At 33.0% G+C, this 23,941-nt stretch overlaps 1 pseudogene; it reads left to right on the top strand.

Moving 5' to 3' along the window:
• The first annotated feature begins 16,959 nt into the window (after positions 1-16,959).
• LOC128171341 (uncharacterized) overlaps positions 16,960-23,941 on the top strand; it is a 30,022-nt pseudogene continuing 23,040 nt past the window's right edge.

Genomic DNA, 23,941 nt, shown 5'->3' with positions numbered 1-23,941 from the left:
TCTTCAGTTGAAGATTCAGGAATGCCCGAGATTCGGATCAGAGGTCTTCTCCCATATTGTTTTAGTTCATCATACTGCATTTTAAGCTGCTTGTTTTCATCTCGTAGTTTATTAAACCTGATTACATAATGGTTTGACTTTTTCAGCTATCATTTGCGACATTTTCTCTCTTACGACCACCCTCACAGCCTCTGCTTTTTTCTGAATATTCTCGGCTGATATAGTGTCATTTGTATTTCTCCTGTTGCTAAAAGTCTTTAAGTTTAATAAAAATCCTTTTTAAGATATAGTAAGGTGTGAGTCCACATTGAACATGATTTTTTTTTTATTTCTTATCAATCATGCTACAAAGTTTATTCCACCGGAATCAAACCTGAGCCGTATAACTAATTCCAAATCCGAATATTCATTAAATTATATCTTCTTTTTTAAAATTCCTTCTCCGAGCCACCATTTTGATTTTTGTTCAGAAACATTTAACAACTTAAGACTAAGTTAATTTTTGAATCATACTTAAGAATGAACGTGTGTTTGAGTTTAAAAATCTATAACTTTAGGTGGTGTTTTCTTACACTCAAATACATACTAAGAAGTTTATTGAATTCCGGTCCAGAATCGTAAAAGAGTTATCCTCTATATTTTTATTACCTGTTATCGCCAATCATGTATTGATAAACAAGCCGCCGTTCTGTTTACAAGAAACATGCCTATCTTTTTAGGTCAGTAAACTCAGGTGATCTATTGATATCTGTTTTCGTCCGTCGTCGTACGTCGCCCGTTAACAATTTTACATTTTTAACTTTTAAAAACAACAAGGCTAATTGTTACGATTTTTGGTGTGAGGCATCTCTTTGGTAAGAGAAATTTTAATTATTAAATTCATGGCTTTACCATCCCCGGGGCGCCTCAGGTGGTGCAAATATGCAAAGAAAGCCAAATTTAAAAAAAAATCTTCTACTCTACTGCCACACATGTTAAGAAAAAACTGGTTGCATGGTAATGATGTCTATGAAGCCCTTCTACCAAACCGTGAAATTCATGGACCCAGGGTCATAGTTCTAGCTCTAGGGTGGGGCCTATATGGCCATATAGTAAAAATGTATTAAATTTTTGACAATCTTTTTCTCTACTCCCATATATATTTGTTAAAAACAAAATGCATGATTATGATGTCCATGAAGCCCTCTTCAAAAATTGTGAAATTCATTGCCCCTAGGTCAGATGGTCAGGCTCTAGAGTGGGGCCAATATGGCCATATATAAAAATGTATTAAACCTTAGAAAATCTTCTTCTCTACTCCCATATATATTTGTTAAATACTAAATTCATGATTATGAAGGCCCCTACCAAAATTGTGAAATTCGTGGCCCCAAGGTCAGGGGTGCAGACATTCGGGTGTGGCCAATGTTGCTATATAGTTAAAATGTATTAAATCTTAAGAAATCTTCTTCTCTACTCCCATATATATTTGTTTAAAACAAGATTCCTGGTTATAATGTCCATGAAGCCCTCTACCACAATTGTGAAATGCATGACCCATATCATATGTCAGGGGTTCAGGCTCTACGGTGGGGGCCAATATGGCCATATAGTAAAAAAATGTTTTTAATCTTTAAAAATCTTCTTCTTTACTCTCACATGTGAACAAAAATCTGAACACATGGTTATGATGTCCACTAACTCTTCTACCTAAATTGTAAAATTCATGCCCCCAGGGTCAGAGGTTCAGGACATTGGGGGATATAGCAATATAGTGTTATTGCATATAATGTTTAAAACTCTTCTTCTCTATTCTTACACATCTGTATGAAAAACTGACTCCAAAATATGTTTATCAGGAAGTCCTCTCCTAAAATTTTTAATTTCATATCCCATTGAGTATGGGTTTTGAATCTAGGGCAGGGCCAAAAGAATGCATAGGTGTTAATGCATATAATGTTTAAAAATTATCTTCTTTCTGAATTCATGATTTTGTAGACCAGATCTTTCAGTTTTTCGCCGAACCTATAGGTTTAAATAGGTCTTTTTGAAAGAGTTCAGGCAGGAGGTGGTCGTCATTACAAATTATAGGTTTCACAGTTCTTTTTGAAATGTGGTCGTCTTTACAAATTTATAATTTTTCTTCTCCAGAATGAAACCTAATTAAATGCATATATGAGACTCATCGAAAAGTTAGTGTATGGGTTTTATGCTACTCAGGTGACCGTTAAGGCCTATTGTTACAATAGTGGTTGTAATAAAACGTATTCTAAAGGTGAACACCGCTCGTAAAAAGGCACCGTCACCTAGCATATAAACCCTTCGATTTCATTACACCCTATTGCACACCTGAAACTCGTGGCCGACATGTAATTTTCCTTTCGTGTATTCTGTTTGTAAATAATGCTTTCACCAATTTATTTGATGTTAGTATTGTTCTTGCATAAGAAAATTGCGTAAAATTTGAAATTTTCATCGTGACACATCTACAGCGAAGTACTTTTAATTGTTTAGATGTCCGCCCCATATATAAGGGTTGTAGGGACAGCAGTGATGAAAGAAAAATATGGCGGACAGTGCTTATTTACGAGCGTTGTTCAGCTTTCCTTTAACCACTATTGAAATAATTATACCCCGCTCGAAAGGAGAAGGGAGTATGCTGTTTTAGGTAGCAAGGGACAGTTTGGCATAAAGTACCCGTCAATATTTTTGTAAAATTAAGAGTTGCTGTACTTGAAGGCTTATGAGTGTTGCCAAATTTCATGAAATAATTTATACTGATTATCATTAGTTAGAGGGGTATCTCTTGTTGAAATTGATATGCAATATGTAGGCCCCTTATGTTAGGTACATGAGAATCAGAAGTAAAATGCGAAACATGCGGCTATGACTGTTGTGTTGACTTTACGCAGTGAAATTGCAAGTTACAAACGGGAGGTAAAATAACACGAAAATTAGGTGGATGGGACATTGTTAACTATACACCGGTAAGTTTCTGACATGTGATAGTGCAACATGCACGCGGTACGGAAGGTCAACCCTATACAGGGATTTAGCTTGGGGGGGGGGGGTCTAAAAAGCTGAAAAATTAGCAAAATATCAAAAGGTCAAAATCTCATTCAAAACCAGTATGTAGATAATTTTAGAGGTTTTGACTAGTAATTTTCTTAAGAAATTGGTGATTGGCCTTATAAAGAGTGAATTAAAAATATTTGTGCTGAATGAAAACAGAGGAAATTCTAGTTACAGAGTTCCGAAGACATGCATTCCTTGGCTACAATGAATTATGAAAAAAAAAAAAAGAAGGAAAAAAAAAAGGCCTATGGGCCACATCGCTCACCTGAGGAACAATATGTATGATAAAATCAGCTTAATGGAGTCATAATACAAACTATCTGGACAATGTACAATAATACATGTAGATCCTGTATAAATAAAATTCATTTTCCCCTGGATATTCTTATGTTTATAATCATTAGTCCCTTTTCTAAAAGAATGATTTTATAGTCATATCATATGTTGAGTATTGCAGTTCTCAAAAAGATCCTTAACAATAGTTTATATATGGGATATAAACGTACATCAAACTCTGAACCTTCTCGTGAGGCCAAAGAATTGTCCTGGAGCCAAAGTCTAAACAATTATAAAGAATTATCTGGCTGATTAGTTTCTGAGAAGATTTTTAAAGCTATACACGCTATAATTTGCGTCAATTTTGAATAAAGGGGAAAATGTATGTGTTTGATTAGTAATAAAAGTTACCTTTATTCTGTTAATTATGATGCTCAATTCGATCACGTAACAAATATATCAAATATTAAACAATAAAAAATATTTATTTTCCTGCCAGGAAAGTAATGCCTCCTCGTGAATATCAATCTATCACGTGATATCGACAGCTAAATTTAGCCTATCATACCAAAACTGGTGAAGGGTCAACATCTTCATAATTGTGATAGTTTCACAAAGGAAAGGATATTTTCAGTAAAGCATAAATTTGTCCGATATACGAGTACAAACAAAAGAAAAAAATACAAGCCTGTGAGTAGATATGAATACTTCCTTTAAAGAAATGACGTAGACCTGTGTGTTTCCCCTATGTGCTATTTATAGATCCTATAAGTGTTAATGCAGAAGTAAGGGTATCGTGAATGGCAAGCGTATTTTACTCATTATACATGTATATATTTCAAATTAACAACTGTTAAGCATATTAAAAATCAAGTTGGATATTTAATTAGGCAAACAATAACGACCACCTAGTTCTCCGCGGACATGCGCAATGAGGTCGGTTTGCTCTTCCTTCATCAATATTCATGAAAAGGTATATTTTCCTGGCAGGAAAAAAAACAATTAAAAATCTATATCTTTGTAACGAGATGGAATTTACCCTTGTAATTTACAGATTAAGGATAACTTTTATAAGTAGACAAACACATGCGTTTTCACTGTCATTCAAAATTGACGCAAATTATAGCGTGTATAGCTTTAAAGATATACCCTATATATTCCTTTGTTAAACTTTGACTCCCCATTGTGGCCCCACCCTACCCCTTGGGATCATGATTTTCACAACTTTGAATCTACACTACCTGAGGATACCTTTCAGCTCAGGTGAGCTAAAATCTGTTCCCTGCCACCTCACCCTTGTGTGTATGTCAGTATGCCCTTCTGTCTGTTTTCTTCAAAGATTTCAAAGCAATTTCTTATCGCAGATGGTTGACAATTTAACATGCTATTTGATTTGGCATCCCATAATTTGTATTTCTGTACAAATTAAAATTCAACTTCTTGTTACATGACGACTTTGTTTATTCTAAGCCTACATTTTCAAACACATTTTTGTCAAAGATTTCTCAGCAACTTATCGCAGATGCTTGCCTTTTTAACACACTATTTGAATAGGCATGCCATACCGTAGGATATATTTTTGTAACAATCGGACGTTAACTTCTTGTTAAATGACGACTTTGTTTATTTTTAGCCTAAGTTTAAAAACAAATTTCCGTCAAAGATTTCTCAGCAGCTATTTATTGGAGGTGCACAAATTTTAACACACTGTTTGAATAGGCATGCCGTATTGTGAGATATGTTTTTGTACCAATCGACTTCTACTTCCTGTTAAATGACGACTAAGTTTATTCTTAGCCTATTTTTTTTTAAACAAATTTACGTCAAAGATTTCTCTGCAACTTACCGCAACTAATTTTTGTACAATCGAATGCCAACTTTCTGTCAAATGTCGACTTTGCTTATTTTGCATATTCACATCAGAGCGGGGTTATTACTAGTGACCATTAGCTCACAGATATATTGTTTATTTCAATAGTGGTTGTATTCCATATTAATAATGTTAAAAAATTATTTGCAAACTAAAACTTATAATGAAATACATCCACGACCCATATGGAAATAATTTATCATAAAATTAACATGTATAATGAAATTTATTCCCAACTGCTATTGAAAAAAATGATGTTGAAATTTAATAGTGGCTGCACGGTGATTCTTATAATGAAAAACATCATTAAATACCATTAAAATAATATATTTAATTAATGATAATAATAATTAAAAACAATATAAATTATTTAAATGGTGTTTGTATTTCAATAGTGGTTATTAGTTTTTCAAGAAGATTGTATACAAATATTTTCTTGACTTTACAAGGGTAAAAAAAGCAAGATAAACAAATCCAAGATAATAATATTTAAATCTTTAAATAACATTTTATCAATTGTTATAAAGATTTTTTTATTTTAAAAAGTGTTTGGAAAAAATGCATGTGCATCATGACGCAATTATGTACATTATTGTGAGGACAAATCGTCTGTTTTGATATAATTTAAAAAAAATCATAAGTCAGGCAAATAATAGTATAAATTAATATACAACCAATCTGCGGTAGATTTATATGAGCTTTCACTGAAGTAATCAAAATTAACTTAGGGAATAAAAAATAGTAAATCTAATATACTGAATACATTATAGTCACTGGTTTTTCTTTAGTTATTTTTCTTTACAGGAAATTAACCTTGAGAAACTTTTTAATAATTGATATGATGAATTCTAATCTAAAACAATGTTGAATGTGTTACAATTATTCAACAATAAAGTTGATTCTAATGTTACATGCAAAATTTCAAGAGTTATTTTAAATTATTTTTTTTTTCAAGGATCTTCTCAAAAGGTCTTATGTGATATTCAGTTTAAACTGATTATAGAACACACTGTCCGTGTAATTGATTTTACGCACAGTATGCCTTTGTTTTTGTTTGTTTATTTGGAATAAACTCTGGTATAATTCACGTTTGACATTTAAAAAATAATACATCGCAATGTATTGATTTTTGCAACAGTCGTTATTGATGTATTACGAAATTTTGTAAAAAAAAAAAAAAAAAAAAAAAAAAAAAAAGTTAGATAGGTAAAGTAGACTTTTACAGAAGAGAAGCACACTAGCATTTAGCATTAATTTACAAAAGGTGAATTTACAATATTGTTCTGTGAATGTGTCCATGTGATACCACTTTGGTAGACACTGCTCCTTTTACTGTATGTTGCAGATATTTTTATTTTGAGAAAGAGAGAAAATCAGTCCAACCTTTAAATTCATGTATTTTTTTCTCTACCGTGTACGGGTTGTATTTCTCTTATAGTCATGATTTCATTCAAGGATACAGCAACTTCCCAGTTATCGCCCATTAGGTATTGATTTAACAAAAGTCGTTCTTCTTACAAGGAGCACGCGTATCTTTTATATCTATATAGGGTATACTAACAACATTTTATATCTATATGGGAGCCATATTTTGATAAAAGCAACTTTCTTTTACATTAATGTTTGCACACTGCAAATAAAGTAAACAACATAATTGAATAATGTAACACTCTTTGTTCTGATCAATCTTGCAGATGTTTCATAGTTAAGACTTCATCAAAAGCCAAATTTTAGTTATGAAAAAATATATATTTAGGTCAATGTAGGATATAGGATTCATATTTATATTTGAATATTCTTATCTGTAAACTGTAACTGCGACGAACTGACATCTATATTATCGAGATAAAATATCTGTTATGTGTATTTTTATTATTTATATAGAGGATATCTATATTTTGTGATTTTATATTTGCTTTATCCAACGAGTTGAAATGGTGTATAAATTCGCGAGGCTTGCCAAGCGAATATAACCATTTCAGCGAGTTGGATAAAGCAAATATAAAATCACACAATTATAGATGTTCTATTTATCTCATACAATTTGATTTATATTATGAACAGAAGCTTTTGAGACAATCCTCTATATGACCCGAATTGATTTTTCAAAGATCAAAGACTATGATGCAACGTTGTGTTATGCGGTTATTGTGACTTTGCGCAATACAATCTAGTACGTCATTTCTGATATAAATCTAACTGTTTTTATGTAAAGTTTCACTGAAATAAAACTTGAAATAATTTGAAATAAAAAAGCTCTAAATAATTTTTCTTAGAGATTATTCACTTGATTAAATAGAAATACTGATCAGAAGAATTAAAGAATGAAGTTTGTTGACATACACAAAGTTGGGAATGCTCGTTAGTTTGAATTGACTCGAACGAGGAACAATTGTTGATGTTTTATTAAAACAAACACTAGGCCTAGCCTAATGATTCGAAATTGAAAATAGTGAATAAGGATGCTTACTGGTGGTGGAATAAAAGTCTAATAAACATTATTTCGGTAAGTTCTTGAACACAACCTTCATCGCGTCGTCAGGATGAACTCCTTGATAGTTAACGTAATTTGCAGTTTTATAAACTACTGTACACAATGCAAATTGAAAGTTGGAAAGAAGCTTAACTTATAAATAAAATCTTGACAAACAAGAAAAAAGGGTCTTTTTGTGACGGGTATGTATAACTTTGCAAAGAAATGGGGGGGGGGGGGGGGGGAGTGCTAAGCCCCCCTCCCCGGTTCCGACGCCTGTGCTACGCAGTTATGTGTTTTCCGTCATATTTGAATCTAAATTTTTGACAAAATCCATTTAATATCAATTTTTGTAGTAGATATAATTATTTTGAAAGTATTAGCAAATCTTCGAAAATAGGTCACTGAAGCTTTAAAGCGAGGGCCTGTGTCAAAAATAGTTCGGACCGGAAGTATTTGATAAAGCATCGCCCGTTGGATATAGCAAAGGTTTATCACACGGGTAATTTACACCACACGTATGAGATAAAAAAGATTAATTTGTGATAATGATGTTACATCAACCAAATGTAAAGGATACTTAGATTCTGGTTATTTACGCAGGGTAAGAACTAAGTCTAATATTACTTAATTTAATTTTAAGAAATTGAGATTTACCAAAAAAAAAACCATGTCATTGATAAAGTCGCTTTTGACTCGATCGATCATCAAATCCGACTTATTTTTCGTGTTTCATCCAGTACTTATACGGTGAGTCTTTTTCTGTTGTATGCAGAACATTAGGTTCAATATACTCCCCCTAGAATAATGTTTTCGATACCAATCTGTCATTTGTTCTTTTGTTCGTTTTATGATATAGGTATAGTTCCTAGCTATCTAGTGGAAACATAAAATTGGCTTAAGTATTTTGAATGTTAACGATTTCCCTGATCGAAAACCATGGAACTTTTCCTGTCCTTTTGACGCTGTGAAATTATCACCTGTTTCCATTGTATCAAATGAATGTTTCTTTGTCTGAGGCATTTAAAATATCGGGCGCACCGTACTGTTTAACTTGTACACTAGTGAATATTATTTTGTGTATGAGTTCTGTTCACCAGTGTTTACTATTTGCTTGACTGACCAAGCGCACTTAACTGAGCATTGAGATTTTTTTAAAATTAAAAATATGAAATACCAACTATTAATCCACAAACCACTCTTAAAGACTACTTACATATGTTCCATCAAAATATTTCACTGGAGGTCCATTCTTACTGTATTTATTGGTAAAATCTCTGAAACCCCCCAACCCCCACCCCCCCCCCCCCCACAAAAAACCCAAACAAACAAAAACAAAACAAAAAAACTGTCTCACATGAACATGTTTAAACATGAGCAAAAGAAAAGCCCATGGGTAAAATCAGTTGACAGTTTTTTTGTAGAATGAAGGTCTGACGTGTGTTCGAAGAATTCGTACAACTGTTAACTTGTGCTTTTAGTTTCAAGCAGTGTTAACATTAATATGCGCAAAAGATTTAAAAAAGAATGAAGTATACACTTACCCTACAAAGGTAAAACGAATTTGAAACCGAGGCATTTGATACCATTAGAATGTCTGTTCAAGATTTATAAATTCAAAAGAGAAATTTATGTTGCTCCAGGCAGTAAGCTACATAGTATCATGGGTAAGCGAGTTATTTTGGGAAAAAATGGAACTTAAAGCTGTGCATATTGGAAAATTCCTTAGAAAAACACGTTAAGAATTACGCATTTCACAAATTGAGATTAAAAAAGAAAGAGAAGATTATGCCGATTATACATGTATTAGCACACACTCTCTCTCTCTCCTCTCTCTCTCTCTCTCTCTCTCTCTCTCTGAGATATCTCGATCATGGCGCACCACGATACGCATCGCTTTTTTAGATTCTTACCGTTTAGGTTGCTAAATCAATATATTATCAATAAATATGAACTTCATTTCATTTATAACATTTACTGTAATAGGTTGTATGTATTCTTGATAATTTCCATTACATAGACCTATATAAATTTCTAAAAATTTGCTATTTTCGCAAACTCATTTTTACACAATTTAAACGAATACACTCCGGGTTTAAACAAACCGAGGGAGAGTTCACATAGGGCGAGCAAAATCGCATACAATCGCGAAACACACAATATTATCATTAATCTGATTTGATTTTTATATCGAACTAGACTTTGACCCGTGCGAACACGGGTTGACATTGCACATGATATCGGACATTAACGAAACAGATACATCGACACACCGTATTGTAGACATTTTTATAACCAAGCTGTAAGCCTACAATAATGCTATTAATTTCACCAGAGACATAAATAACAGAGATTGGCAGCTGATCGAAGTCTCGCGAAATCCCGCGGTCCTTATTGTAAAGTGTTTCCAGTTAAAATCACTATATCTTTCTAATAAACAATTATATCGAAATATAAACAGCTAAAACCTATTACCAAAACATTTAAAATATTATATTGTCATTAGTTTATGACTTTATGTCATATTAACAGTATAAAAAGAGGAGTGTTAGGAGGATGTGGGCTACCCGTCGTCCGAGATTTCGCAGACGTTTTATAGCTGGCCAATATATTATCTATATATTAATCTTATTTTTCATTTTTTTGTTTCAATATTACCTAAAACCTTCATGTATGTACACTTTTCATTAAAACAATCTACTTTTGGTGTAAGATCATTATCTCAGTTCACTAAAATGTAGTTATTGCCTTCTTATTTTTACCCCTTTCGCCCTAGTTTCTGTGGGCAAATCTAAAATTGGCGAATTTACTAAAAATATCTCTTTTTTAAACTACAAATGTGTCTGGGCTTAATTCAAAACTAAGTAAAACTGCTTGCATGTTTAGTCTGAGCAAAAATCATCGCCCGAGTTTAAAAGCGCAATGTTTTTTTTTTATATCGATACCGCCACATTTTATTATAATTTCGTCTATCAATCTTCAAAACATCCTTAAATATGACCATTTGACAAATTACAAAGTTCAAACAAGGACTTTTTTGTCTTTTTGTAGATTATCATAAGAATGGATATTCTAAATAAAAATGTTTGCACTTTTCTTTTACCCTCTTGTTGTTGATATATGGCTAACAAACATATTGCTATTTAAATGTACATATTCTGATTCCGGTAATAAGAATTATTTTAGTTAGATATCTGACACTGCTGTGTTAATTATCAAAAACATGTGTGCCGTTAGAGAGACGCATTTCCCCTTTTAAAGCAAATTTTCATATTTCTTGGCATTTTATACCAATCATATACAATGAAGACATGAATATAAGACAATGTGATGGAATTTGACGAGAATTTAGATATTACTTTAATAATTATTTAATTTAATGACATGTTACATAATGTTTATCCAAGAAAACACACATTAAAGCGTTGAAAAAAAAACAAATTTCATTAAAAAGTGATTTATTGGGATCAAGCATGTGCTGATTTAAAATTACATGAATTGTAATAGTTAATGTGCATTTATTTATGTTCTGTATAAAAAGTTAGTTTCCTTTTTAATTCACAGTCCTCGTCAAAGAAGACAAAACTTGTCAGATTTACAGATTTACAAAATCGTATTTGAATACGGTCCAACGCAGCTTAACCTTTCCAGATATGTTATCAAAAAGGCCAATATTCTTTGGCAAAAAGCGCAAGAAACGGTGGAAAGCCATTATATGCCTTTCTTCTGATTCACAGATATGATTATGATGGAAATGTTAAGGAAATGTACATAGTCGCATCGCAACGTGGTACGGGGTTCAGCCTTCTGTACTAATATATAGCCTACTATACTATACGCATGCGTATTTACTGTAAACAAAACACATGCAGGGCCCGTGATGATGTTTGTCGATACAAATATGTCATTTCTACTTCTCCCAGGTAATAATTGTAGTAACCGCAATTATTATTTTGTAAGCATGTATTTTGCGTGTTTATCATATGAATTGCTACAACCTAAATTCCTTTTTTTTAAATGAGGCCCCTAGAGGGGTCATTCGACATATTAATGTCTGTTTATTTTAAAATGAACCAAAATTGATAAACCATCAATAAATAATCATGATGATGTGTTCCGTTAAGATAGTCCCTTTAACTAGTATACCATGATGACCGTTGTCGGACGATGATCACGTGTCATTTACTGTCAATCAAAGTCCACGTGGTACAAATAAACGATGTAAGATTATTCCGGTTTGAACGACCCTTAAATATCCGGAAGCTCATAATTACATTAATTAGGTATGTGAAAGGGATTTTTATGTATTTAAACTATTACAATCAACATTATTTCTTATTTCCTAACGATAAGTGGGTAAATATGAAGTTATTAATACATGTGTTTTCAGCTGTACTGTCTCTTTAAACACTGCAGAATAATATAATTGGTCGAAGTAGAACAATATACCTACTTATTTTGGTATATACTGTATATCTCTTATAGTCATGATTTCAATCAAGGATACAACAACTTCCAAGTTATCGCCCATTAGGTATTGATTTAACAAAAGTCGTTCTTCTTACAAGGAGCATGCGTATCTTTTATACCTATATAGGGTATACTACCAACATGTTATATCTATATGGGGGTCATGTTTTGATAAAAGCAACTTTGTTTTACATTAATGTTTGCACACTGCAAATAAAGTTGTTTTACATTAATGTTTGCACACTGCAAATAAAGTAAAAAACATAATAGAATAATATAACATTCCTTGTTCTGAACAATCTTGCAGATGTTTCATTGTCAAAACTTTATCAAAAGCCAATTTTAGTTATGAAAATATATTTATTCTGGTCAATAAAGGATACAGGATCCATATTCAAATAAGAATATTTTTATCTGTAAACTGAAACTGCGATGTACTAATCTCTATATTATCGAGATAAAATATCTGCAATGGGTATTTTTAGTTGATGAAAGGTTAATTTGTGATAATGATGTTATGTCATCCGAATATACAGGATACTTGGATTGTTGTTACCCTGCAGGGTAAGAACTGTGACTACTATTATTTAATTTAATTTTAAGAAATTGAGATTTACCCAAAAAAATCATGTCATTGATAAAGTCGCTTTTGACTCGATTGGTCATTTAATCCGACTTATTTTTCGTGTTTCATCCAGCACTTATACTGTCATGCTCTGCATTGGGTTCAATATACTCCCCCTAGAATAATGTTTTCGATACTTTATTCGATTTTCCGTGACTTCTCTATCCAACTACATTGACATTTTTTTTCGTATGAAGCAATTATCACCTCATTGAAAAGTCAGCGATGTGGAGCAGTAGATCAGTTGTTGTAGCATTTGACCTATTTCCTGTTAATTTAAATCGTGTAATTATATCATCTTCAGACTATCAATTACCACTATGAGAATATAGCCTATTGAAATTTACCTGATCCGTACCACCCACATACACTTTAAAACACCACTATAATAAAAACAATTCTCTATTAAGATAAATATGAGGTTTTTTTTAAGATATCCGGAGATGAAAAAAAAACCATCAATCGATGGGAATAATTTGATATATGGACGATCAATATCGATCATAAGAATGCATGCTACCTTACACGTTACACGATGGAAGTTTAGTACTAACAGAGTTGCCTGGGATAAAAAAAAATATGGTAGTTAGCAGATTGATTCTATAATTCACCAGGTAATTTTTTATCCCAGGCAACTCTGTGAGTACTAAACATTGCTACAAAGAATATTTAAATTTTTTTTAGAACAAGCAGATAAAGGTATTTAGAGTAAACTGCTAAGGGCTGAATGAGTGTACTTAGCTGTTTATATTCTTTTCCTCAAATAAACATAACTATGATATTTGCCGCAATGCGGAAGAAAAAGTAAAAATAGAGTAATGACATTTGAAAAGGAAACAATAGATGTTTGTGAAACACTTATGCCCCCCTCCCTTGGAAACATCTACAAAGAAAATGAATGTAAACAGCAAATGTTTGGAATTTTTTTAAGTCCAAGTGTGGAAAACTGCTCTATCATACCCAATAGATATTATATAGATAAACCTGTATACTAAATTTCATATCAATATATGCAACCTCTGTGAAGAAAGTGAGTAGAAACTGCAAAAAACTAGAATTTTTCTACGTCCAAGAGCCATAACTCTGTCGAAAATTGCTTGATCGTATCCAATATCAAACTTAACCTAGATATTATAAAGATAAACCTGTATACTAAATTTCATATCAATATATGCACCCTCTGCGAGGAAAATGAGTGGAAATTGCAAATAACTGGAATTTGTCTACTTCCAAGAGCCATAACTCTGTCGAATATAGCTCGATCGTACCCCATGTCGAACTTGACTTAGATATTATCATGATAAACATGTATATTAAATTTCATTTTAATATTTATTTCCTCTGCGAGGAAAATGAGAGGAGACCGCGAATAACTGTAATATTGTACTACAAATTGAATATAATGTTTGTAATAAATACTAAAGGAAACTACAATCAATAAAACACAAAATATATTTTATTTTTAAAGAATTTTTAAGATACTCGCATTACCTGCACGGACAGTGCTGCCTTACTTCGTACGCACATCGGACACGTATGTCGTGCATATAGAATGCATAACGTTTGCATCTGTTTAAAACCCCGGCGTCACTACTCTAAACACCGCAAATAAACTTTTATGTTTTTCATTACTGTATTTTGCTTTATTTGTCGGCAAACTTGATAATGAAATATGGGTCAAGGAATTTTTTATGCGGGAATCAAAGCTTCTTATTCTATTCAGTTAATCGATGTGCAAACTATTAACCAAAACTTTGCCTTTGCCATGTATTGTATGGATACATTTTCCCTTTCTGTTTCGTTTCTGTTGTACCTTTGTAATTGTGTATGAAGTGTCATTTGCCTGTATTTGTATGAATTCTAATATATCATTTATTTTATCTTTCGATCTTAATTTGTTCGATATATGATACAGATATAGTCCCTAGCTATCTAGTGGAAACATAAACCTGGCCTAAGTATTATGAATGTTAACGATGCCATTTATTATGTCCCTGATTGAAAAGCATGGAACTTGTCCTGTCCTTCTTTTGACTCTGTGGAATTCTCACCTGTTTCCATTGTGTCGAGTGGACGTTTTTTTTTTTGTCTGAGGCATTTAAAATATCGGGCGCACCGTATTGTTTAACTTGTACACTAGTGAATAATACATAGTTGTGTGTATGAGTTCTGTTCACCGGTGTTTACTATTTGCTGGACTGACAAAGTGCACCGAACTGAGAATTAAGATTTTTTTTTAATTAAAAATATGAAGTAACATCGATTAATCCACAAACCACTCTTAAAGAGTACTAGCCTATGTTTCATCAAAATATTTCACTGGAGGTCCATTCTTACTGTATTCATTGGTAAAATATATGCACCCAAAAAACCAAAAAAAACAAAAAACAAATATAAAAGCACTATCCCATATGTACATGTTCACATATGAACAAGAGAAAAGTTCATGGGTAAAATCAGTTGACAGTTTTTGAAGAATGAAGATCTAGCGTGTTTCCAAAGAATACATGCAGATGTAAACTTGTGCATATAGTTTTAAGCAGTGGAGAAATTAATATGCGCAAAGTATTAAAAAAAATTAAGTATACAATCACCCTACAAAGGTACACCGAATCTGAAACCGAGGCATTGGATAGTATTAGAATGTCTGTTCAATATTCATTAATTCAGAAGGGAAATTTACGTTACTCGAGGCAAAAAGCTACATAGTACTATGAGTTATTTGGAAAAAATGGAACTTATAACTGTGCATAATGGAAAATTCCTTAGAAAAACACGTTAAGAATGACGTCATTTCCCAAATTGAGATTAAAAATAGAAAGAGATGAAGACTATGCCGATTAAATTAGCACATTCTTTCTTTCTCTCTCTTTATCTCTGATATTTTGATCATGGCGCCCCACGATACACTCCGCTTATTTGAATTTTTATCGTTTAGGTTGCTAAATCAATGCATTATCAATAAATATGAACTTCATTTCATTTATAACATTTACTTTAATAGGTTGTATCTATTCTTGAATTTTGCTGAAAATGTTCATTACATAGACCTATATAAATTTTTAAAAATTTGCTATTTTCGCAAACTCATTTTTACACAATCGAAACGAATACACTCCGGGTTTAAACAAAACGAGGGAGAGTTCACATAGGGCGAGCAAAATCGCATACAATCGCGAAACACACAATATTATCATTAATCTGATTTAATTTTTATATCGTATTTGATAATTCATCAAAGTTATCTAGCCATTATATAAGAGATAACATGTCATTTATTTGTATGTCAGATATTGATTTAGAACAGTATGATGTCGCAAGGATACGAAATTCAAATGTATGATTTTCGTTTGGTCAATTCAATCTCGTGTCTCAAATCCTGTCACGAACTAAAATGATAGATCAATGAGGTAGGAAGGAACCTTTTCACCACAGCACAAATAAATATTAATACACTATTTTTAAATATCATAAACTCCTGTAACTAATATGCTTGACATAATTTTAACACCCATGTCAAGAAAGTTGTGTTGTAAAATAAAACTGATTAGCCACTTGTTAAATATCATAACAGTAATGTCTTCGGGGACACAAAAACACAACCCATATTTATTTGTCTGCATATAAAATATATTAATAACCAATTGACACCATATTTATACAAAATACAAGCCCATAATAATGAATAAGAGTACACACAGAGGTAATCAAGCAAAGCTTAACTTATTAACCACGAAACTAACAAACAAGAGAGTAGTCATTGTGATACGCGTACTTAATAGTTAGGGAGTAGCTCGTAATGTTGAAAATACTTTTACAGAAACTAGCTATCACATAAATCAAGACATGTAAAATCTTTTCTTTGGAGAGCATAAACATAATTATTATTATATTTCTATTTGCCTAATAAAAATATCATCTTTTTCTAAACAAAGCCCCTATCTAAACCCATGGTTTTTAGAATGTGGTTATCCTATGATTCGTTAAACTGGGGAAAACATATTTATATTGTAAGACATTTGATTCATTATTCTGGTACGGCAAGTAAATGTATTTGTTTATTTTGGCATTATGTTGAGAAAAATAAAGTTTGTATTTAAATTCATAAGGACATATTTTTTTCTAATTATTTTATAGGGAAAACTTTTAACAATAGAGTACAGCGTAATTTGCAAAGGAAGTAAGTGACATTATAACGTATTTCTTGAATTGTTGATATGAATGGCATCGGTCGCCTTGTATGTGACTTCTTCTTGAAAGGAAATCCAATGTACTTTGCGCATTTTCGCTGCTTCTCCGTCTTGTAGGTCTGCAACCGACAACTGCCTCGTGTTTTGTCTAGGGGTAAGTTTTAAACGCTTGAGTTTCATCTTGAATTTTAAACAATGTGCAACAACTCGTTTAGCCTTTGTACAATCTTTGTTATATTATTGCTGGTCTAAATACTTTGTGGATTCTTCGCATTCGACCTTGGTATCGAGTATTTTTTCTTTCTTAACTTGGTGACTGCAAGTTTTTCCGGAGAACAAAACTTACATTGTACCTTCAATGATACCAAAGCAGCTGTAATTCTACGCGTGAACTAGTTAAAGGTTTTATTGGAGAAGACCTAGATTTTTTTTCATCACAAGAGAGCAGTGTACATCTCTCGAGTGGTCTTCTTCCAAACTACACTGGATGATACAATAAATTAAATAGTGTCATAGAATGAGCTTAAAGTTGACAAAACGCCTCTTCTGGTAAATGGTCGGTCGTATAGGATGATCTTAAATTGAAAGGGATCAGATTCAATGCACCATTGAGATAAAGTTTACCGTCATCCGGTATTATGTCGGGTCCTTCTCCAGATCACGATCATTCCAACGTTTACTGATGGAATCAGGTTGAAATCGCAGACAACGCAATGTTTCTTCCGGAAAGCGGAAAATGAATTACACTGTAAATTTTATCATGTCCAGTCTTGAAAGAAGGTTTTCATACACAGACTGCAGCATTAATGTACCACCGCCGTCAAAAAAATCTTGAAGGTTTTTCCCAAGCTTCAGAGGGTGGTCTACTCCTTAATGTGGTATATACTACTCGCAGCCTCTGTTGATGTACATAATTTTACCTTTGGTACTCTCTAAGCATACATGTACCCCTTAGCGATAAGAAAAAAAACATCACATTTTTTTTTATATAAATGTATTTTAAAAACTGTGAAATGCCATTGCATTTTGACTATATCAGGGAGATCCATATATTGATTGCATGAGTTCATCAGACTTTTCAAGTTTCCTTTGTATTATATAATCTGTTACAAGTGTGACCGCGTTGCTTTTACGGTGCTAGGGTATTTTTCTGAAACTGCATCCGCCGTGTGCAGTACGGACGGGGTGAGGGAATGATGGCGTAAAAGTAATGTTGAGGCGCGTTGTGGGCTGTAAAATAAAACCGAAGGTTATGTATGCCGTAATCTCAAGGGTCCACCAATATGCAATTCCAATTTCAAGAGAAATAGACCAAGTGATGAAGGATTCCGTATTTAATATCAATCGAGTTTAAGGATGATGTTTACTCAGAATGAATAGAATTCCCACTGATGATAATGACAAACCATCTATTGTGTGTTATAGACCTTACATGGTAGGGTTATTCTTCACTTTCAAAAAAGAAGGTCAATGACCTACTTTTTGAGTTAATGGCCATTGAATATTTTTTGAAAATTTAAGAAAAATCCATTAAATTTACTATATGATTGAGATTTTCTTAATTATGAAAATAATACAAATTGCTTGACTCTTTAACAAATGAAATACTGCTTATGAATGGTAGTTACATTAAATTGATACAAAGCATCAAATTTTCATTCACAATTTTTAGTTCACCTGAGCCAAAGGCTCAAGTGAGCTTTTCTGATCACAATTTGTCGTCGTCGTCGTTGTAAACTTTTCACATTTTTATCTTCTTCTGAAGAACCACTGGGCAGATTTCAACCAAATTTGGCACAAAGCACCACTAGGTGAAGGGGATTCAAGTTTGTTCAAATGAAGTGCCACGCCCTCTTTAAAGGGGAGATCATTGAGAATAATTGAAAATTTGTTGGTATTTTTCAAAAATCTTCTTCTCAAAAACTATTCGGCCTGAAAAGCTTAAACTTGTGTGGAGGCATCATCAGGTAGTGTAGATTCCAGTTTGTTCAAATCATGGTCCCCAGGGATAGGGTGGGGCCGCAAGAGGGGGATCAAGTTTTACATAGGAATATAAAGAGAACATCTTTAAAAATGTTCTTCTCAAAAACTGTCAGGCTAGAAAAGGTCAAATTAAAATAGGAACATCCTCAAATAGTTGTAGATTTAATTTTCTTCAGATCATGGTCCCCGGGGTTAGGGTGGGGACACAATTGGGGGGGGTCAAGTTTTACATTTGAATATATAGAGAAAATCTTTAAAAATCTTCTTCTCAAATACTATTAGGCCAGAAAAGCTCAAATTAAAATGGAAGCATCCTAAGGAAGTGTAGATTCAAGTTTGTTCAAATCATGGTCCCCGGGGGTAAGGTAGGGCCACAATAGGGGGATCAATTGTATATAGGAATATAGTGAAAATCTTTAAAACTCTTCTTCTCAAATACTGTTAAGCCAGGAAAGCTAAACTTTTAGTGGAAGCATCCTCAGATAGTGTAGATTCAAGTTTGTTCAAATCATGGTCCCCGGGGATAGGGTGGGGCTGCAATTGGGGAATCATGTTTTACATTGGGATATTTAGAGAAAATCTTTAAAAATATTCTTCTCAAAAACTATTAGGCCAGAGAAGCTCAAATTAAAATGGAAGCATCGTTAGGTAGTGTAGATTCAGGTTTTTAAATCATAGTCCCCGGGGGTAGGGTGGGGCCACAATTGGGGGGATCAAGTTTTACATAGGAATATATAGAGAACATCTTTAAAAATCTTCTTCTCAAAATCTACTAGACCAGAAAAGCTCAAATTAAAATGGAAGCATCCTCAAGAAGTGTAGATTCAAGTTTGTTCAAATCATGGTCCCAGGGGTAGGATGGGGCCACAATTGTGGGATAATTTTTTACATAGGAATATATAGAGAAACTCTTTCAAAAAATTTCTTTTAAAAACTATTTGGCCAAGAAAGCTCAAATTGCGTGTAACCATCCTCAGATAATGTAGGTTCAAGTTTGTTCAAATCATGGTTCCCGGGGGTAGGGCGGGGCCACAATGGGGGATAAATTTGTATATATAGAGAAAATATTTAAAAGTCTTCCTCTCAAAACTATTAGGCCAGGAAAGCCCAAATTTGAGTGGAATCATCCCCAGATCATACAGATTCAAGTTTGTTTAAATAATAGTCCAGGGATAGGGTGAGACCACAATTGGGGATGAATTTTTACTTAGGAATATATAGAGAAAATCTTTAAAAATCTTCTTTTTAAAGACTATTTGGCCATAAAAACTTAAACTTGTGTAGAGGCATCCTCGGGTAGTGTAAATTCAAGTTTGCAAAATCACAGTCCCTAGTGGTAGGGCGGGACCGTGATGACGGTTTGAATTTTTACATAGGAATATATAGAGAAAATCTTTAAAACTATTCTGGTAAAGTTTTCGGTCAAAAACTCAGTACTTAGTGTGAGAGCATAGGTTATGCAGATTTAAGTTTGATGAAACCATGATTCCCTAGAGAAAAGTGGGGCCACGAAAAGTGTGGGGTGGGGGGGGGGGGTTTAGATAGGAATAGGGAAAAATCTTCTTACAGGTACAACAACAAAAGGGGCTTGGTATTTGCCAAAAAATAAGAGGTAGATAAGATGTTTTTAGCAAGATCTACTGTACTCAGTTGTCAAGATATTTTGATACTGTAATGCTTATTTGATCAGAATTAAGGCAATTGTTGTTTAGGTGAGCGATGTGGCCCCTGGGCCTCTTGTTATAGATGTTCTAGTCCGAATTTCCTCAATCAGTTTTCAAATTACTACCCATTTTTTATTCAATATAACAAACAAAACTGAATGATGATAATGCTAAAACATTTATAGAATTAAATTGTGTATATTGACCCTTTTCTACTGGCATAAAATGTAAATGAGGTCAATGATCAAAATTTTGAAATATGGTGTCTTTTATCATTTTTAAGCATTTTTCAATATTTTTGTAGTGTGTGCCATACGATTATCTAAACGAAAAAGCAAGATAAAACCAACACAAAATATGCAAAATTATGTTGACTAACAGACAAAATCTTTACTTTAAAGACCGGACCTTGGGTATAAAAAGTAGCCAATCACGAAAATGGAGGAAATTTCAAATTTCTTGCCACCTTTCACTTCAGAGAAGACATTTTTTGAATTTAAACTTTAATCAACAAAAAGCAATAAATAAATTTTGCTACAGAGCCAAAGTCCACTGAAAGGCATCTTTTGGTAGAAAAAAAATAAATAATTGATGCTATATTCCTTCAAAAATTCCCATTTAAAATTATGAAGTGATCAAGAAATTCATATTTCCTGAGAATGATTGACAGATGAGAGAACCGGCATTTTATTTACATTTCGACCGGAAATGCTCATTGCAATAGACGCATATAAATGGCTGAGAGCATGTCTTACCTTAAATCTAAATACATGTTACATAAAATAATCCGTTTTATTGGTTTATTACTATATCACTCTGCTGATCATAAATAAAGAGAACACGAGGAACATACACATGCTGCAATGATAGTTTTCCCTGCTGTTTTACTCCTATAGTATAAAGTTTCTTTCTCAACTATAAAAGCCGCCTGCCTTTGTTGATATACACAGACAGACTATTAACTGCATATAACACACATTATTTAAAATAGAATCATTTTCAAAAACATTAATTTGGATTAGCAGGTCACAATCTTGATATAAATAGTGGGCCAGCCCATCACTGCAAATGCTAGTCACTCAGTCTTGAAATTGGGTGTAAAACTCTTTAAAAGATTTATACTGCTATTGGAAAACTCATCTGTGGCACAGCATCGTTCAGACTTGCAATGTCGAGTCTGTGTAAACAATGGAGACATACCTCAACATTCTAGAGCTGACTTGTCTTGGAATGAATATTTCTCCAAACCTTTCTTGCACATCATCACTTTTGTATGTTTATACAGAATTTCTTCTATATTCCAATCAAAATGTTGAAAACTTTGTAATTACCTAATATCCTCAGTGAGCCTAATTACTCCTTTGAATGTTTTTCCGCCATAATTTCATTTTGGAGGGAACTTTATTGGGGCAGAGGCAATTCAAAAGGACACTCCTTATACACACATTTTTTGTACAACAATCATGAAATAAAACAGTTATACATGTATCGTGTTTTATTGAAAAATCTAATGAATAAATTGGATAAAGAAAACATCTCTATGCAAGTATAAAAATTCTGAGTAAAAAATCATGATCAAGGTAAATAACATAAACCTCTATGGAACCTCTTTCTCAAGTTCCAAGACTTGGTGTCTGATTTATTGACATTTGGCGGGAGGGACTCCCCAGTGCAGCTAAAACCGACATAGGGGTGATTGATAGTAATGTTGACCCCAATGAAGTAAAATTGTGAACTAAATTTGATTTTGTAACACACCTTACACTAGTAATATTTTGATGTGAGAATGTTTTAAGCAATCAAAATTAAAAAGTTCACCAATTATTTACACTTCCTTTTGGCACCTTTGAAAAAAAAGGTTTATACATATATTTATAGAGAGGGGATATGGAAGAGACAAACGGCTGTTCTACATTGGAAGAGACTTGATTGTACATCTATATCCACTGTATTCAAAAACAAACTTCAAAAGTCTGTGTTTTTTCTTTACAATAATATAAATAATTGTAGAGTGTACACAATCACTGCAGTGAAATCTTTTCAGTTTCATCTGCTACAAAGGGGCACGTGTAGGATGCAAGCGAATGCTGATAACAAGTTCTAAATTTAAACTGCTTCTGATAAGCCCTACCCCTCTTGCCAAATCGGGTTAATTGCTGTAGGGTTATTTTGCTAAAAGTCAAAATTTGTCAAAGCCTAATTCCATAATAAGGTAAACATATCGATTGTTATGTCAATTCAATAATTCATTTCATAAATGCTTTCTGTATTTAAAACAAATTTCACTCGTGAAATAAAACTTCTTAACAATCCGGATATGAGAACTCAAACCCTGAGTAAACAATGTCTTTAAAGGATAACAATTACAAACAAATAAGGGACACAGACGGAAGTGGCCGGTAATGCGTCAGGCTTCCGAACTGAAGATTGACAAATACAATTTTGTAGATATAAGAATCTAAACAATGAGTAAAAGTTACCATTTGATGACATCAAATGAATTGAATGAAAGATTCACAGGTATTAGATAATAATTAGATAATAAGATTAACTCAATGAGTCTTTGATGGCCAGGACATGAAAAGCATATACATGTAATCAGGCACGTAGCATCAAAGGGCAGCAAAGATTTTTCTTAAATTTACTTAGAAAAAATTGAATTAAGATGGAGTTGCCCCCCCCCCCACTTTTAAGGGACCATGTAAAAATTAGAATTGAAAATAAGTTCACTGAAGTTAAAAGTACGTAACTTTACTTCCCCCCCCCCCCCCCCCCCCCCCGGGTTTAAGATTTTCCCAATTTTGGAAAGTAACTCTTTTTTTTTTGGCTTGTCAAGAATTTTTGGATGAGTCTGGCCCCCCACTTTCAAAAACGATGCTACGTACCTGGTAATTACACAATGTTGTTTCAAGAGAATAGAAGTCCCTGGGAGAAACATCTGTTTGATTTGTGATTCCAATTAATACAGAGTCTGCCAGGTGTCAAAGGCTAATTCACTTTGTACACATTATATTCTAAGAATATATGACAAAAAATGTTGTAGTTGAAAAGTAAAGTCCGAAATATGGATAATTATAGAACAGTCAATTTTGCACTGTGATAATATACCCCCGCTCCGGTAAAACACGTCCTCGTGTTTTGAAAGAATTCTGTCAGCGGTAGAAGTGTCCGTTTCGGTAGTGTCCGCTGTAACCACTGCTATGATTGGGGTATAACTGGTTTCGCAAGTCACAGATTTCTTTGCGATGTTGAGATATGACTTGTTCTAAATCAACAGGAAGGTAATCTATGATATGTTGTTGCTCGGTTAAAGAATATTCTAAATCGGAATTTCGA

The sequence above is a fragment of the Crassostrea angulata genome, chromosome 2 (assembly GCF_025612915.1).
Source record: "Crassostrea angulata isolate pt1a10 chromosome 2, ASM2561291v2, whole genome shotgun sequence".
NCBI lineage: Eukaryota > Metazoa > Mollusca > Bivalvia > Ostreida > Ostreidae > Magallana > Magallana angulata.
The sequence above is the reverse complement of the archived record's forward strand: the minus strand, read 5'-3'. Positions and strand labels throughout refer to the sequence as shown.